General features: G+C 43.0%; 1 pseudogene; it reads left to right on the top strand.

The window, feature by feature from the left end:
* Positions 1-305: 305 nt before the first annotated feature.
* Positions 306-16,502, top strand: LOC135504297 (E3 ubiquitin-protein ligase Itchy-like; annotated as a pseudogene).
* The last annotated feature ends 245 nt before the right edge of the window (positions 16,503-16,747 follow it).

Genomic DNA, 16,747 nt, shown 5'->3' with positions numbered 1-16,747 from the left:
GTATGCAAACACTTAGCTCATATAGCTATATGCGGTGCTCCAAATTCATGCACGGGTGAGACAGATGTGTGTCCTGAAGTTTTTGCTTGGGTCCCAGCCCATGTGGGGGTGAAAGGAAATGAGGAAGTAGATGTGCTAGCTAAACAGACCTTTAGGAGAAAGGATGTGGAGTACATTTTTAAGAGAACCGGAACTACGGATTTACTTCCCCCCCGTCTCTGGCCCACATTCCAGTACAGTAGGTGGCGGTAATACACCATAAAGTTGGATGCCAACCGCAGATAAACACCACAGAAATAGTATGCGTGCGCACCACCTTGTTTCGGTCACGTGAGACGATTACGAATATGGTGGAAGTGTATTTCTTGAAGTGAAGCCGCAAAAGAACCAAAACAGACCGGGATATTAAGGAAAGTTGCCTGTCACGTCTTGAACTTCTTCTGCCCTTGGATTCGGGTAAGCATAATATCCGAGGTGGAAACTCCTCAACCACAATATTTAGCCTAAACACTGGGTCAGTCAGCCACGACACAGGCTAACCTGCCAGCTTTTTATTTAATTTATTTTTTGTATTTCGTGCTCTTGTGCTGTCACGAGCAGTTGTGAGTAACCCATTCATAGATGGTATAACTATTCATAAGTTGCCAGCTGATATGTAACACGTAAACAACACAAATATTGCATCCAAGCTCTGTATCCCGGAGCAGAACGTAAATGACATTTCGCTAGCTAGTAGATAGCGGAGTTTCAAGGTTGTAATTTCACTCGTTTTGAGTTAGACTACATCTAATTTAGCCACTCAGCTAACTAGGCTAAACGCGTTAGCCTTCTTCATTGTCAAACACGTCGGGGATACCTACACTTTGCCTTTTGCTAATGTCATGCGACTGATGGTTAACATCTAATCCTAGCGATGGCAAACAAAATGCTATCAAAGTTAGCTGTGTTTATGTTCTCCAGACATTGTTATTGCGTAAAATGACGTTGGGGTTCTCTTGCTGTCATCCAGTCACATGTGTTCATAAAGCATACTATAATTTCAACAACCCCGCCCTTCCAATTTGTTTGAACTGAGGGGTGGGGCTGGGTAAATGTAGCTAACCTTTCTCAATGCATTGTGGGTAATGATTGGTAAGGAAGTTGTTTGGCATTTATAAGTTGCATTCTTCAAGAAACAAAGCTCTTCCTGGAATGTTGCACTCTAAACAATACTTTAAAAACAAGTTAAACATGCCTGTGTGCATATTATACTGAACAACAATATAAATTCAACAATTTAAAATATTTTACTGAGTTTCAGTTCATATAAGGAAGTCATTCAATTGAAATACATCCATTAGGACCTCCATCTATGGATTTCACATAACTGGGCAGGGGTGAGGCCTGGGTGGGCATAGGCCCACCCACTGGGGATCTATGCCCAGCCAATCAGAATGAGTTTTTTCCCCCCACAAAAGGGCTTTTATTACACACAGAAATATTTCATAGTTTCATCAGCTGGCGGGTGGCAGGTCTCAGACAATCCCGCAAGTGAAGAAGCCATATCGGTAGGTCCTGGGCTGGCGTGGTTACAAGTGGTCTGCGGTTGTGAGGCTAGTTGGACGTACTGCCAAATTCTCTAAAACAAATATTTTATTTCAGCCCATGAAACATGGGACCAACCAATATTTGATTTTTGTCAGTTCTTATGTTAACTATTAACTTGGTAGTGCATTAGCTAAACCCAAAGACATAACCTAACCCAAACAGTAGTTTATGTGGAAGGTAGTAGCCTACTAGCCTTGTCAAAAAGAAGAGCTTTCCTGAGGTCGTGTACGGTTGCTTAAGCTGCTATTTTGCCTTTAATCAGGATCTTTTCGTCTAACCTTGGCAATACTTAATTCATTCTCGATATGGACGTTACCGGTATCTAAACTCCCAAAGCTAGTTTTAGGGGGAAAGTTGAAATGCATTTATGCTCAGTTATTAAATTAAATATGTTTTTGCTGCATGAAGTAATCCAACAAGACTAGATGGCGGTGTATACCTTGTTGGATTATTTCATGAGGAAAAAGGATTTTAATTTAATTAAGGAGCATTTTCTAATTTCCAACTTTCCCCCTTCAACTAGCCATGGGAGTTTAGAAGACTTTTGTTGTTAGAAAAGCTCTCTTTTGAGTAATTCAACATACCAGCTACAACAGCAAATGTTACGTAGCTGTATTATCAAGTTAGCCTTGCATTGTGTAACAATGTAACATAACGTCGATACAAAAATGGTTGAACTGCAGCTTTTAACACTGACAAGGGCCTTGTGACTCGAGTATAAAGGACTGACTCGTACTTGAAACCTAGGGACTTGATACTTGATTAGGATTCATGGTTTATTGACGTGACTACTGCCATCCGCTAGCCTACTTCTTGCCCTGAAGCAGGGTGTGGTGTAGGCATTCCAAAATTCACAACCACCTGTAATCAACTCTAATAGCCTAGGCTGTGTTTCCACTTTTTTATCCATTTGTGCATCATCTGATATTTAGCTGAGGGATGTAATCATTGCCTTAAGGTGAGTCTGATCCTGGTCGTTTCTGACTAGTGAGTTACCTGGCACACAAAGCAGTCGCTCACTGTATGCCCAGGATCAGCAGTAATAAATTATTGACTCCGGGTACAACCAAAGTTAGTTGGTCAAGAGCTTTTTCCTCTCATTTGCATAGGGGAGAAAGGCCAGGAATATACTTTTGTGTAATATAGTGTATGTAGACACTGCTTCAAATGAGTGGATTCTGCTATTTCAGCTGCACCTGTTGCTGACAGGTGTATAAAATTGAGCACGCAGCCATGCAATCTCCATAGACAAACATCAACAGTAGAATGGCCTTACTGAAGAGCTCAGTGACTTTCAACGTGGCACTGTCACCTTTCATCGGTTTGTCAAATTTCTGCCCCGGTCAACTGTAAGTGCTGTTATTGTGATGTGAAAACGTCCAAGAGCGACATCGGCTCAGCCGCGAAGTGTTAGGCCACAGAAGCTCACAGAATGGGAACTGCGAGTGCTGATGCGTGTAAAAATCGCCTGTCCTTGTTTACAACACTCACTACCAAGTTCCAAACTGCCCCTGGAAGCTACATTAGCATAATAACTGTTTTGTCAGGAGCTTTATGAATTGGGCTTCCATGGCCGAGCAACCGCACACAAGCCTAAGATCACCATGCGCAAGTCCAAGTGTCGGCTGGAGTGATGTAAAGCTTGCTGCCATTGGACTCTGGAGCAGTGGAAATGCGTTCTCTGGAGTGATGAATCACGCTTCACCATCTGGCAGTCCGAAGGACAAATCTGGGTTTGGCGGATGTCAGGAGAACCCTACCTGCCCCAATGCGTAGTGCCAACTGTAAAGTTTGGGAGGAGGAATAATGGTCTGGGGCTGTTTTTCATGGTTCGGCCTAGGCCCCTTAGTTCCAATTAAGGTAAATCTTAACGCTAAAGCATACAATGACATTCTAGACGATTCTGTGCTTCCAACTTTGTGGCAACAGTTTGGGGAAGGTCCTTTCCTGTTTCAGCATGACAATGCCCCTGTACACAACACAAGTTCCATACAGAAATGGTTGGTTGAGATCGGTGTGGAAGAACTTGGAATGGCCTGCACAGAGCTTTGACCTCAACCCCATCAAGCACCGTTGGGATGAATTTGTACGCCGACTGTGAGCCAGGTCTAATCGCCCATAATTTTGGAATGATATGTTCGAGCAGGTGTCCACATACTTTTGGTCATGTACTGTGCATTTGGAAAGTATTCAGACCCCTCGACTTTTTCAAAATTGTGAAATAAAACATTTACATAAGTATTCAGAACCTTTACTCAGTACTTTGTTAAAGCACCTTTGGCAACCATTAAACCCTGAGTCTTTTTGGATATGACGCTACAAGATTAGCACACCTGTATTTGGGGAGTTTCTCCCATTCTTCTCTGCAGATCCTCTCAAGCTCTGTCAGGTTGGATGAGAAGCGTCACCGCACAGCTATTTTCAGGTCTCTCCAAAGATGTTGGATCGTGTTCAAGTCTGGGCTTTGGCACTCAAGGACATTGAGACTTGTCCCAGAGCCACTCCTGCCTTGTCTTGGCTGTGTGCTTCGGGTCTATGTCCTGTTGGAAGGGGAACCTTTGCCCTGGTCTTCTGTCCTGAGCGCTCTGGAGTGTTCATCTTTCCCTCAATCGTGACTAGTTTCCCAATCCCTGCCATGTGCCTTTTACCGTGGAGTGGCTTCCGTCCGGCCACTCTACCCTAAAGGCCTGATTGGTGGAGTGCTGCAGAGATGGAAGGTTCTCTCATCTCCACAGAGGAACTCCAGTGCTCTGTCAGAGGGACAGTTCTTGGTCACCTCCCTGACCAAGGCCCTTCTCCCCTGATTGCTCAGTTTGGCCGGAGCAGCCAGGTCTAGGACGAGTCTTGGTGGTTCCAAATTTCTTCCATTTCAGAATGATGGACGCCACTGTGTTCTTGGTCACCATCAATGCTGCATAAATGTTTTGGTACCCTTCCCCAAATCTGTGCTTCAACACAATCCTGTCAACTGTGGGACCTTTTTATATAGACAGGTGTGCCTTTCCAAATCATGTCCAATCAATTGAATTTACCACAGGTGGACTCCAATCAAGGATGTTTAATGGAAACATGATGCGCCTGAGCTCAATTTCGAGTCTCATAGCAAATGTAAATAAGGTGTTACTGTTTTTTATTTTTAGTTAATCTGCAACAATTTAGAAAAACAACTGTTTTTGCTTTGTCATTATGGGGTATTGTGTGTAGATTGAAGAGGAAATAAAATATTTTCTTTCACTTTAAGAATAAGGCCCTAACGTAGCAATATGAAAAAAGCCAAGGAGTCTGAATGCACTTTAGTGTACATTATGCACAATGAGGTAACTACAAACCAGGAATGAGGACTCTGCTATGATTCCTGGTGCTACTTTCACCAGTTTGATTTTCCCTAGAAAGTTACTTGTGGTATGGTATCACACGTGAGGCATTTTCCAGAGAACAGTTAGTTGCTGGGTGGTAATAGTGTAACTAACAGAATGCTGACCATGCTATTTTGTTTCATTACAATCAGATAACATCACATTTAAATAAGCTCACTGTAATATCATAAAGCGTCTCTCACAATGCAGTGAGACAGAGGATAGAAAGGCTGTAACTTGGAAATAAAATATTTTGGAATGTGCGTTGGTCCATTGAATGGTTGACTGAGTGTGGTGTTTTGTTGCAGGTATGTCATGGCCTCCAGCATTGCTAAACCAGGCCCTGGGAATGGCTACCCCATGAAGGCACAACTGCAAATTATGGGTAGGTTCTTAATCCTGATCCTTGTCATTTATTTTGGGTGTTGAAGGGCTTAGTCTATACCAAACATAGGAAACGCTCTCTCAGGGTGTGGGCGATGTTCATAAAACAGAATTGACCCGAAGTGCCCTATAATATAGTAATATATGTCATTTAGTCATGTGTGCATACATTTTTATGTATGGGTGGCGAAATCGAACCCACTACCCAGGCATTGCAAGCACCCCGACTACTAACCGAGCTGCTGTCAAACTTCCAACAGACAGTTTTCCTTCTAGCTCTGCCCTAATTCACAACACTCTTCATCTCCTCAGTGCTATCAGCAAAACTGAAAGAGAACAAGAAGAACTGGTTTGGCCCCAGTCCATATGTTGAAGTTGCAGTTGACGGCCAGTCCAAAAAGACCGAAAAATGCAACAACACCCACAGTCCCAAATGGAAGCAGCTGCTCACTGTGTAAGTTGTCATCGTGTTATTGTTGAGAACAAGGAACAGCCGCCTATTAATTTAACGAGTACAAATTCTCTTGCAAGTGTATAGGGTTGACTGAGGATCCACTCATGATTTAGTAGTGCCAAGTGCCAACACATCCACACAATCAATCCCTTCTTTATATAGCTCTGGAGTCTTACTCTGCAGTCCCTTCTTAATTTAAAGTCCCTCTCCAATTTCAGTATGTCTTGGTGTGGAGAATTCAGAGCAGTTATACTATGGTTGAGTAAGCTGATGCGCTTCCATAACTCTTTTCATGCAAATATTCAGGGTTTAAATAGGCAGCTGTAATAGTGGGCATGGACACTTGCTTCTATTTGCCTCCATGCTAACGCTGTTTGTTTTGTTTTCAGATATTTGATAATAATTATCTTAGACTATTTCGTGTCTGATCAACTCTCACCTAAAATGTATGCTATATTCCCAGTGAATTAACCAATGTGATCTTCATTGTATGTTTTTCTTTTATCTCTGCAATAGAATTGTCACTCCTTTCAGCAAGCTCATCTTCCGGGTATGGAGTCACCAGACCTTGAAGTCGGACGTATTGTTAGGCATGGCAACTCTGGAGGTCAGCGACACACTCAAATCCAACGACATGAATAGTGAGTGCCTTCCTTGTAATCATGTTATGCATACCTTGCTTGGCTGTGTGATAAGGGCCTGTACTGTGTCTGTGCTCTCTCTCTTACATAACACAGCCACAAGCACCTCCCTCTGCTTTGACTGTGTGATGTCACAGATAAGAGGCAGATGAGATTACTTCCCCTTCATAAAGAGTTCATTCAGTCCCCTGCCAATTTTCTAAATACAGTTTAAGACAAACCAGATTGAACATATCACACCAGTCTCCTATTTTGACAAAGCAGTAAACAATGACAGCTTAGTTTTAGAGTAGGGTAATTACTCTGTTTCTTATGGCTGTATATTTGTTTGACTCTCCTTGTATTCCTTTTACGGGAATGATCTCTCCATGACTTTTTTTCCCACTAGTTTGTTGAAGATATATTTCATAAGGTGACAACCAAGATAATAATTGGTCATAGCCTATGAGGTATACTATCCAAGCAGGTCTTTAATGTCCCTCTTGTGTTTCAAACTCAAGGTTATCATCCTGGTCCTGGTGCAAAGTGGCAGGATGACTCAAAGTGCTGATAAAGGCTTTTGACAGACAAGGAACTGAGTGGAAGGAGGCTTTTTATGACATAACCAATAGTGCTGGGAATTGCCAGGGACCTCACGATACGACATTATCGTGATACTTAGGTTCTGATATGATGTATTGCGATTGGATAATGCGAATTTATTGCAACTCGATATTCCAAACATATTGCTCACCATATGTCTGCTGCAGAGGGACAAGAGAGGGACATGAGAAAATAAGTTTTGATCAGTCATGGAAATTAAAGTGCTGAAAACAAATTGTCCCCCTATTTAAAAAGATGGAGAACAAGTTATGAAGGAAAAATACTATAGTTTTGGTGCAGATACAGCCAACTAGTGCAAACATAATATTCAGCTTATTGACAATACGATATTTTGTGAAAAATAATATCCCGATTTGTAACTAGGTTCTTTCCCCCATCTCTGATAACCAATGATTTTGTTCCATGGTTTTTTTCCCTTCAGTCTCTGAGGTGGTGCAGACCCTGCAGCTGAGTGCAGACAAAGACCAGACCGATGTGGTGGGGGACCTGTCTGTCTGTCTGGACGGCATGCAAGTCGACCCAGAGATGTTTGCCTCTGCTGTCGAGGCCAACAGCCGAAGTGCGTCTGCTCTGTGCAATGTTATCCGCATTGTTATCTGTATTGATTTATGGGAGAGTTATGGTTTTCCCAACCTGCCCAGAAAATAAGCTCCAGCTTCCCATCAGTATGTTCAGTTCACAACTCTGTTTGTGTTTCTGATCTCAGGTATGTCAAATGGGGAATCGCAACACAATGGGGATCATGATGTGAGGTAAGCCTATTATTCCTGGTTACTGTGGTAATGATGGTCTTGCTTATGAACAGAGTTAATAGTTGACCTTGTGGCAGGAGGAGTAGAGACGGCTCTCCTTCTGTGGATGGTTTGGAGCACAGAGCTTCCCCAACTGGGCGTGTGGTCGCAGTGAACGGCACAGGGTCTCCCGCTCTGTCAGCAGGGGGCTCCAAGGGAATCCTCTACGGCCCCCCAGGCCCTCCCGACCCCCACCACCCACCCCGCGCAGACCAACCTCCTCTCCAGGTGAGTGGGTCAACCTCTTAGCCCATCTTAAATCAACACTAATGCTCCTGGGGATTTTATGGCATGGTGTTTTGCTTTATGCTTTGTTTTGTATGCATTTGTCAGATAATGTGGCAGAAAACAACCATTTAGTGTCGTTTTCTCAAACTCACCCAATCTTTTTTCTCATTCACTGGCTTTCGGCAGCATCCTCTAATAGTTCCATACCAACTGAAGGAAGCGATGGCCCCAGCTCAGAAACCCCAGTCCGTATGCCTGCACCTGCAGTACCAGCCGCAGACCTCAATGCCCCACCACCTACACACGACCAGAGCCAAGCAATAGCAGCCAGACAAGCAGCCAGTGTTGCTCCAGGCCCCCCCAGAGTCCCCACTGTCGCTGCAGGCCCACTGCTTCCTGGGTAAGGGTCAAGCCATCCATGTTGATCGGTCTGGCAGTAACACTCAGTTAGGCAGTTAGTGGTGTCAATACAACTCAGGAGTTCATCTGACATGTTTTGTTAAACTGAAGATGTGAGCAAGAGAGCTGTTTGAAATATGTCTGCTGCGACTGCTTACCAACTGCAATTACCTGTTATTATTGCTCCAGGGTTACTTCAAATCAAATCAAATCAAATTTATTTATATAGCCCTTCGTACATCAGCTGATATCTCAAAGTGCTGTACAGAAACCCAGCCTAAAACCCCAAACAGCAAGCAATGCAGGTGTAGAAGCACGGTGGCTAGGAAAAACTCCCTAGAAAAGCCAAAACCTAGGAAGAAACCTAGAGAGGAACCAGGCTATGTGGGGTGGCCAGTCCTCTTCTGGCTGTGCCGGGTAGAGATTATAACAGAACATGGCCAAGATGTTCAAATGTTCATAAATGACCAGCATGGTCGAATAATAATAAGGCAGAACAGTTGAAACTGGAGCAGCAGCACGGCCAGGTGGACTGGGGACAGCAAGGAGTCATCATGTCAAGTAGTCCTGGAGCATGGTCCTAGGGCTCAGGTCAGTTGAAACTGGAGCAGCAGCACGGCCAGGTGGACTGGGGACAGCAAGGAGTCATCATGTCAGGTAGTCCTGGGGCATGGTCCTAGGGCTCAGGTCCTCCGAGAGAGAGAAGGAGAGAATTAGAGAACGCACACTTAGATTCACACAGGACACCGAATTGGACAGGAGAAGTACTCCAGATATAAACTTAGTCTCATCATTTTTATACTGTAACTCAACACTACCTGATGTGATTTGGATTCTAGCTTTTTTAGCTGGTGGACTGTTTTTTTTTTTTAAAGTGTAAACATTTTCTTTGTGTTGCTGTGAAGATGGGAGCAGAGGGTGGATCAGAACGGAAGGCTGTATTTTGTAGATCATGTGGAAAAGAGGACGACGTGGGAGCGGCCTGAGCCTCTACCTTCTGGGTAACTCCCATTACATATCCTGTATCTTCATACTCAACTGATACTCCAACTACAATATACAGTGCCTTGCGAAAGTATTCGGCCCCCTTGAACTTTGCGACCTTTTGCCACATTTCAGGCTTCAAACATAAAGATATAAAACTGTATTTTTTTTTGTGAAGAATCAACAACAAGTGGGACACAATCATGAAGTGGAACGACATTTTTTGGATATTTCAAACTTTTTTAACAAATCAAAAACTGAAAAATTGGCCGTGCAAAATTATTCAGCCCCCTTAAGTTAATACTTTGTAACGCCACCTTTTGCTGCGATTATAGCTGTAAGTCGCTTGGGGTATGTCTCTATCAGTTTTGCACATCGAGAGACTGAAATTTTTTCCCATTCCTCCTTGCAAAACAGCTCGAGCTCAGTGAGGTTGGATGGAGAGCATTTGTGAACAGCAGTTTTCAGTTATTTCCACAGATTCTCGATTGGATTCAGGTCTGGACTTTGACCTGGCCATTCTAACACCTGGATATGTTTATTTTTGAACCATTCTATTGTAGATTTTGCTTTATGTTTTGGATCATTGTCTTGTTGGAAGACAAATCTCCGTCCCAGTCTCAGGTCTTTTGCAGACTCCGTCAGGTTTTCTTCCAGAATGGTCCTGTATTTGGCTCCATCCATCTTCCCATCAATTTTAACCATCTTCCCTGTCCCTGCTGAAGAAAAGCAGGCCCAAACCATGATGCTGCCACCACCATGTTTGACAGTGGGTATGGTGTGTTCAGGGTGATGCGCTGTGTTGCTTTTACCCCAAACATAATGTTTTGCATTGTTGCCAAAAAGTTCAATTTTGGTTTCATCTGACCAGAGCACCTTCTTCCACATGTTTGGTGTGTCTCCCAGGTGGCTTGTGGCAAACTTTAAACGACACCTTTTATGGATATCTTTAAGAAATGGCTTTCTTCTTGCCACTCTTCCATAAAGGCCAGATTTGTGAAATATACGACTGATTGTTGTCCTATGGACAGAGTCTCCCACCTCAGCTGTAGATCTCTGCAGTTCATCCAGAGTGATCATGGGCCTCTTGGCTGCATCTCTGATCAGTCTTCTCCTTGTATGAGCTGAAAGTTTAGAGGGACGGCCAGGTCTTGGTAGATTTGCAGTGGTCGGATACTCCTTCCATTTCAATATTATCGCTTGCACAGTGCTCCTTGGGATGTTTAAAGCTTGGGAAATCTTTTTGTATCCAAATCCGGCTTTAAACTTCTTCACAACAGTATCTCGGACCTGCCTGGTGTGTTCCTTGTTCTTCATGATGTTCTCTGCGCTTTTAACGGACCTCTGAGACTATCACAGTGGAGGTGCATTTATACGTAGACTTGATTACACACAGGTGGATTGTATTTATCATCATTAGTCATTTAGGTCAACATTGGATCATTCAGAGATCCTCACTGAACTTCTGGAGAGAGTTTGCTGCACCGAAAGTAAAGGGGCTGAATAATTTTGCACGCCCAATTTATCAGTTTTTGATTTGTTAAAAAAGTTTGAAATATCCAATAAATGTCGTTCCACTTTATGATTGTGTCCCACTTGTTGTTGATTCTTCACAAAAAAATACAGTTTTATATCTTTCTGTTTGCAGCCTGAAATGTGGCAAAAGGTTGCAAAGTTCAAGGGGGCCGAATACTTTCGCAAGGCACTGTACATTCTACATACAGTATTCAAATGCATTTTTCCTACCTCCATACTAACACAGGGAATGGTGTCTTTGTTACTAGAAGATACTAAATGCCAAAGCTCTTATACTGTCTCCCCTGTTCCTCTTTGTCCTGTGTGTAGGTGGGAGCGGCGAGTGGACCCCATGGGCAGGGTCTACTTTGTAGACCACATCACCAGAACTACCACCTGGCAACGGCCCACCATGGAGACGGTGCGGAACTATGAACAGTGGCAGCACCAACGCAACCAGCTACAGGGTGCCATGCAGCAGTTCAACCAGCGCTTCATATTTGGGGTGAATGGGGTAAGTGGGAACTCTGACTGGTCAAATCAAGTGCTCAGTTCCTTCAATAACAGTACTGAACAGTTGTGAAACACTCAAGAGATGAAGATTTTAAATAAATGGGGAAAGCTGCTATTTACACTGTGTGAAATGATAATGCCATCAAATGGATTGGGTAATTTACAGGAAGTTTATTAGGAACTAAAGAACTAAAGGGGGATGCTACCCCTGGCTTTATTTAGCCAAATGAGCTAGCTGGCAAGCCAGACATGATATTATCTTCCTATAACTGCTCTAACTATGAAATGTAATTAATTGGGCCTTGCTGTTGTGTCCAGACAATCTATTAGTGTTTGTCAGCCTTATCAGATTGTCTGCTTCTCTTAATTCTTTACATATTGTGCTGTAAACAGTTTCCCCTCTTTCAGTTGGTGATATTTAACCAATCTTGATCAGTTTAAATTTTTAAACTTTGTTCAAATATTATTCCTTATTTTCTCTGGTACACTGAAGCTCCAGGACCAGGTTCCAGCCACTGAGAATAAGCAGTTTGATCCCCTGGGCCCGCTGCCACATGGATGGGGTAAGATCTCACTATCTCACATCGCACAGATTCATTAAATATTTTCTAGAATTTTTCATAAATTGCTTTACGTCCTCAGAGAAAAGAACTGACAGCAACGAGAGAGTGTACTTTGTCCAACACACCACACGGACTACACAGTGGGAGGACCCTCGCACTCAGGGGTGAGAAGTTCATCTGTGCTACTCTTAGTGCAGATATGTATTCTAACAGCTACTTTTAACCTCCGTAGGGGCTATCCTGGCAAGATTAGCTCAGCCCCTGGTTCTAGTACTCTCCACATGCTCATGCGCTGGAATTGAAGTGTTAATTCAGACATTGTGCAGATCTGTGTCTGACTCTTGGTCCAAGTGATGACAGACAGTCTCTCTCTCAGGCTGCTGAATGAAAAGCCTCTTCCAGAGGGCTGGGAGATGAGGTTCACTGTCGACGGCATCCCATACTTTGTGGACCACAACAGGAGAGCCACTACATACATCGACCCTCGCACTGGAACATCCTCACTGTACGTCACAAGATTCCATTCACTTGATATAAAAGCATTGGGCTCCCACTCTGACTAAATCATTTTTCTTGAGGCCATATTTTAGAATAAAACTAGGCTGTATGTAGCGAACACAGTTCTGTTTGAGACTAGTTTTGACCTAAAACAGACTGGTGATGGAAGTGTTGCTACTAATAACAGCCCTTTATGTTCTAAAAATGTCAAATAAGGATGACTAAAATGGGCTGAACCGATACTGTACTGTCTATCTTTTAGTATTGTAATGAGCCACACCTGAAGGATGATGGTGTACTGTCAACATGACTGTTCTCTGTGCAGCTGTGACTTTGCCTCTATTCCCCAACTAACAGGAATTACCAGTTTGGTGCCTTTTCACAGGACTGAGGTTATTGATATTTCCCCTCTAGCTGTTTGTCTGCTCACATGCAGCATGTTTTGGCTGAAACAATTGTCATTATCTTGCCATTTTGTTATTTTTGAAGAGAGTAGTGAACACATACCATTGTATGTCTGGGGTCTATGATTTGACAGTATTGTATAGTTCTCATAAACTATAGTAAAAGCCAGGTAATCTGACAAGTCTGATTTGTGTTTTGGCCATGATGTGTGACAATGTGTGCCTTGTTCTTTCCCGCTTACTATAAAACAGTGAAAATGGGCCCCAGATTACTTACGTTCGAGACTTTAAAGCCAAAGTCCAGTACTTCAGATTCTGGTGCCAGGTAGGTGTCATGCCTTCTGAGTTTGAGTGGTTAAACATTGTCATTGTTTTTATGATCAACAGAACCACATGAATTCCAATACAGTGACTCAATTAAATGAAAATGATGACCTGTTATTTCTGTTGGCCCATTCTGAAAAAATTCACATGCTTCAAAATCACTTAACAATTCCTCTTCTTGTCCAGCAATTGTCAATGCCTCAGCACATCAAGATCACTGTCACCCGCAAAACCCTGTTTGAGGACTCGTTCCAACAAGTGAGTAAACATCCTCCCAAATGATCATGCTGACACTGACATGTTGTCCATATTAATTTGACTCTTTCCGTTGTAGATAATGAGCTTCAATGCACAGGACCTCCGCAGGAGACTATGGATCATATTCCCTGGGGAAGAAGGCCTCGATTATGGTGGGGTGGCAAGGTAAAGCTCTAATGTGCTCTTGTACAGTTATTGCACTCCAATAAATGTCGTCGTAGTGATGAAGTTGCCTTTGGTCAAGGTTTCAGCTTTTTGAATTGCCTTGTAAAATATCCTAGATAAGTGGTTGTCTACCAGTTATTTGACCACGTTATAAAGTATGGTGTTAGTTGGATGCTTGCAGAGAGGTATTGTGATGAGTTATCAATTTCTTCCTCTGTAGGGAGTGGTTTTTCCTGCTGTCTCACGAGGTGCTGAACCCCATGTACTGCCTATTTGAATATGCTGGGAAGGACAACTACTGCCTGCAGATCAACCCTGCCTCATACATCAACCCTGACCACCTTAAATACTTTAAATTCATTGGACGCTTCATCGCTATGGTAACTATTTTGAGTCATTAAGTTCAACTTCTACTGCAATGTGATATGTTTGCAAGTGCAAACATCTGATGCAGTTCTATATTTTTAGATGTTAACCTCCTGATCTCTTTTCCCAGGCTCTTTTCCATGGGAAGTTCATTGACACAGGCTTCTCGCTGCCGTTCTACAAGCGCATGCTGAACAAGCCATGGGCACTGAAAGATCTTGAGTCCATTGACACAGAATTCTACAATTCTCTTATTTGGATTAAGTGAGTCTTCTGCGGAAGCTGCACTGATATTAACTTTGGTTGTAAAGGATGTTAATGTTTGTTTAATATTTTGGTCCCATTTTTCATAAAGTTGTTGTTTTCTGTGTTAAGTCGCTGACACATGTCTTTGTCATCTTTTTGTATACTTTAGGGAGAATGACATTGAGGAGTGTGGCCTAGAGATGTACTTCTCTGTGGACAAAGAGATTCTGGGTGAAATCACCACTCATGAGCTCAAGCCGGACGGTGGCGAGGTCCTGGTCACTGAGGAGAACAAGGGGGAGTATATTAGGTCTGTCTCAGCGTATGGCCGCCTTCTCCCCTCTTGGTACCTCTGACCCCTTTTCACTACTGTCCTGGTGTGTGGTGCCTTGATGGTCTGTGTTTCTCCCCCAGGCTTGTAGCAGAGTGGCGGTTGTCCAGAGGTGTGGAGGAGCAGACCCAGGCCTTCTTTGAGGGTTTCAACGAGGTCCTCCCACAGCAGTACCTGCAGTACTTTGACGCCAAAGAACTGGAGGTATGAGTCTTAGTTTGGCATACTTATTTACACCAGATTCCCAATATTCACTCTGGTAAAGATCAGTTGTTCCATTGAACCAATTGTGATGTGTCCACTTCCTGCAGGTGATGCTGTGTGGGATGCAGGAGATCGACCTGACAGACTGGCAGAGGAACACCATCTACAGACACTACGCACGCAGCAGCAAGCAGGTCCTCTGGTTCTGGCAGGTCAGTGTTACTCCTCACCTGTGCTACAGTCAGATGCCACATCTCCTCAGTATCATTCCATTCAGATCACGCACTAAAGAACATGCCTGGACATACTGTACTTTCCTTCCAGCTCATCAAAGAGATGGACAACGAAAAGCGGATGAGACTCCTCCAGTTCGTAACAGGCACCTGTCGCCTTCCTGTTGGAGGCTTTTCTGACCTATTGGGTAAGTTTGAGGCTGTTCCTTCCCCTCATGGGTGGATGACAAATACAATCTGCCCTTTTTACCTGTAAGTAGATGGGTTAGTGACTTACATATTTGGTTTTGTAGGGAGCAATGGCCCGCAGAAGTTCTGCATTGAGAAGGTGGGAAAGGAGAACTGGCTGCCCAGAAGTCACACCTGGTGAGTACTGTATGGAAGAGTCAAGGTTAAAACAGAGTAAAGGCTTCATTCGACAGATAACGAACCTGCCTCTTTTTCCCCCTTTTCTAGCTTCAATCGATTGGATCTGCCTCCTTACAAAAGCTATGAGCAGCTGAAGGAGAAATTGATGTTTGCGATTGAAGAGACTGAGGGCTTTGGGCAGGAGTGATCTAGCAACTGATCGATAGACACAGGAGTGTGGTCTTCGTTTGTCAGTGTTTAAGCCAGGGAGCCTCTCGAAGACTGGCATCTGTGTAAGCGTGTTTGTGCGTGCGTGCTGTTGAAGGGAGAGACCTTGCGCTAAAATATTGGAAGCATATTAGAGGTGGTTATTGATCCACAAGAGTAAACTGCTCCTGTCTCATAGAATGTGTGCCCCTCCCCCAATCATGTATTAACGCTGGAAACTCACCCTCAATAACATCATATCATATATATGGGACAGGGTTATCGGCAGCATCGGTCCCAACACTATTTCTGACTATCCCAACACTGACTTTGAGGAAAATGTTTAAATAAAATTGTTCTGTCTGGTAAGTCAATGGCCAGATCCAGAAGGTGCACTGCACATGCTTTTAAAATAGAACAGTTCTTCTGTTCAAGGTTCCTTAGCATTTATCTGTGAATCAATAAAATATTGCACGGGACAATATTGGCCCCTATATTTATAAAGGTACATGGATGTGGCTCTACTATGACCCTAGTTTTATAGGGCATGGTGACATGATAAAATGTAATCTCTTTTAAGTATTCTGGGGGATAGGAAGTTGAAATGTTTGTGTCCAGAATATTGCCTTGATGTCTTGGCTGATTTGCGATTTAACCAAGTTGTGTGCTGAGGTTGTGCCTGTGAAGACTAAACAGGTAGCTTTTAAAAGAGATTTTTAACAAACTGATTTATCCATTTTATATTAATGGGAGATGGTTTTCTGGCCGTGGCAAAGGCATGGGAACGTCGGTGAGAATACATTTAGTTGATTTTCTAGGTTGATTTTGAATGGAAATCCTAGGGTAGTTAATGTGTAAATAATGATTTATGGTGCATTGCAAATAAAAAGTTGGCTCCTATTTTTGTCTCCAGATGTATCCTTAATGCAACTTAAACTGCTCTCCCTGTATATGAAACCATGTTGTAAATTGTGTTAATAACAAATTAATTTCATTTTGTAAAATAAAGTGTTTAGTAATAAGGGGTGTGTTGTGAAACGCCATTTTGAAAGATTTTATTTTTCCCTGTTTTGATTTATGTACATTATGAATTTGTGTAAAAAAAATATATATAAAAAAATATCAATTTAATTCTATGGGTTTAG

Source organism: Oncorhynchus masou, chromosome 18 (assembly GCF_036934945.1).
Source record: "Oncorhynchus masou masou isolate Uvic2021 chromosome 18, UVic_Omas_1.1, whole genome shotgun sequence".
NCBI classification, from domain to species: domain Eukaryota; kingdom Metazoa; phylum Chordata; class Actinopteri; order Salmoniformes; family Salmonidae; genus Oncorhynchus; species Oncorhynchus masou.
Note: the sequence above shows the minus strand (reverse complement) of the source record. Positions and strands in the feature narration are given on the sequence as shown.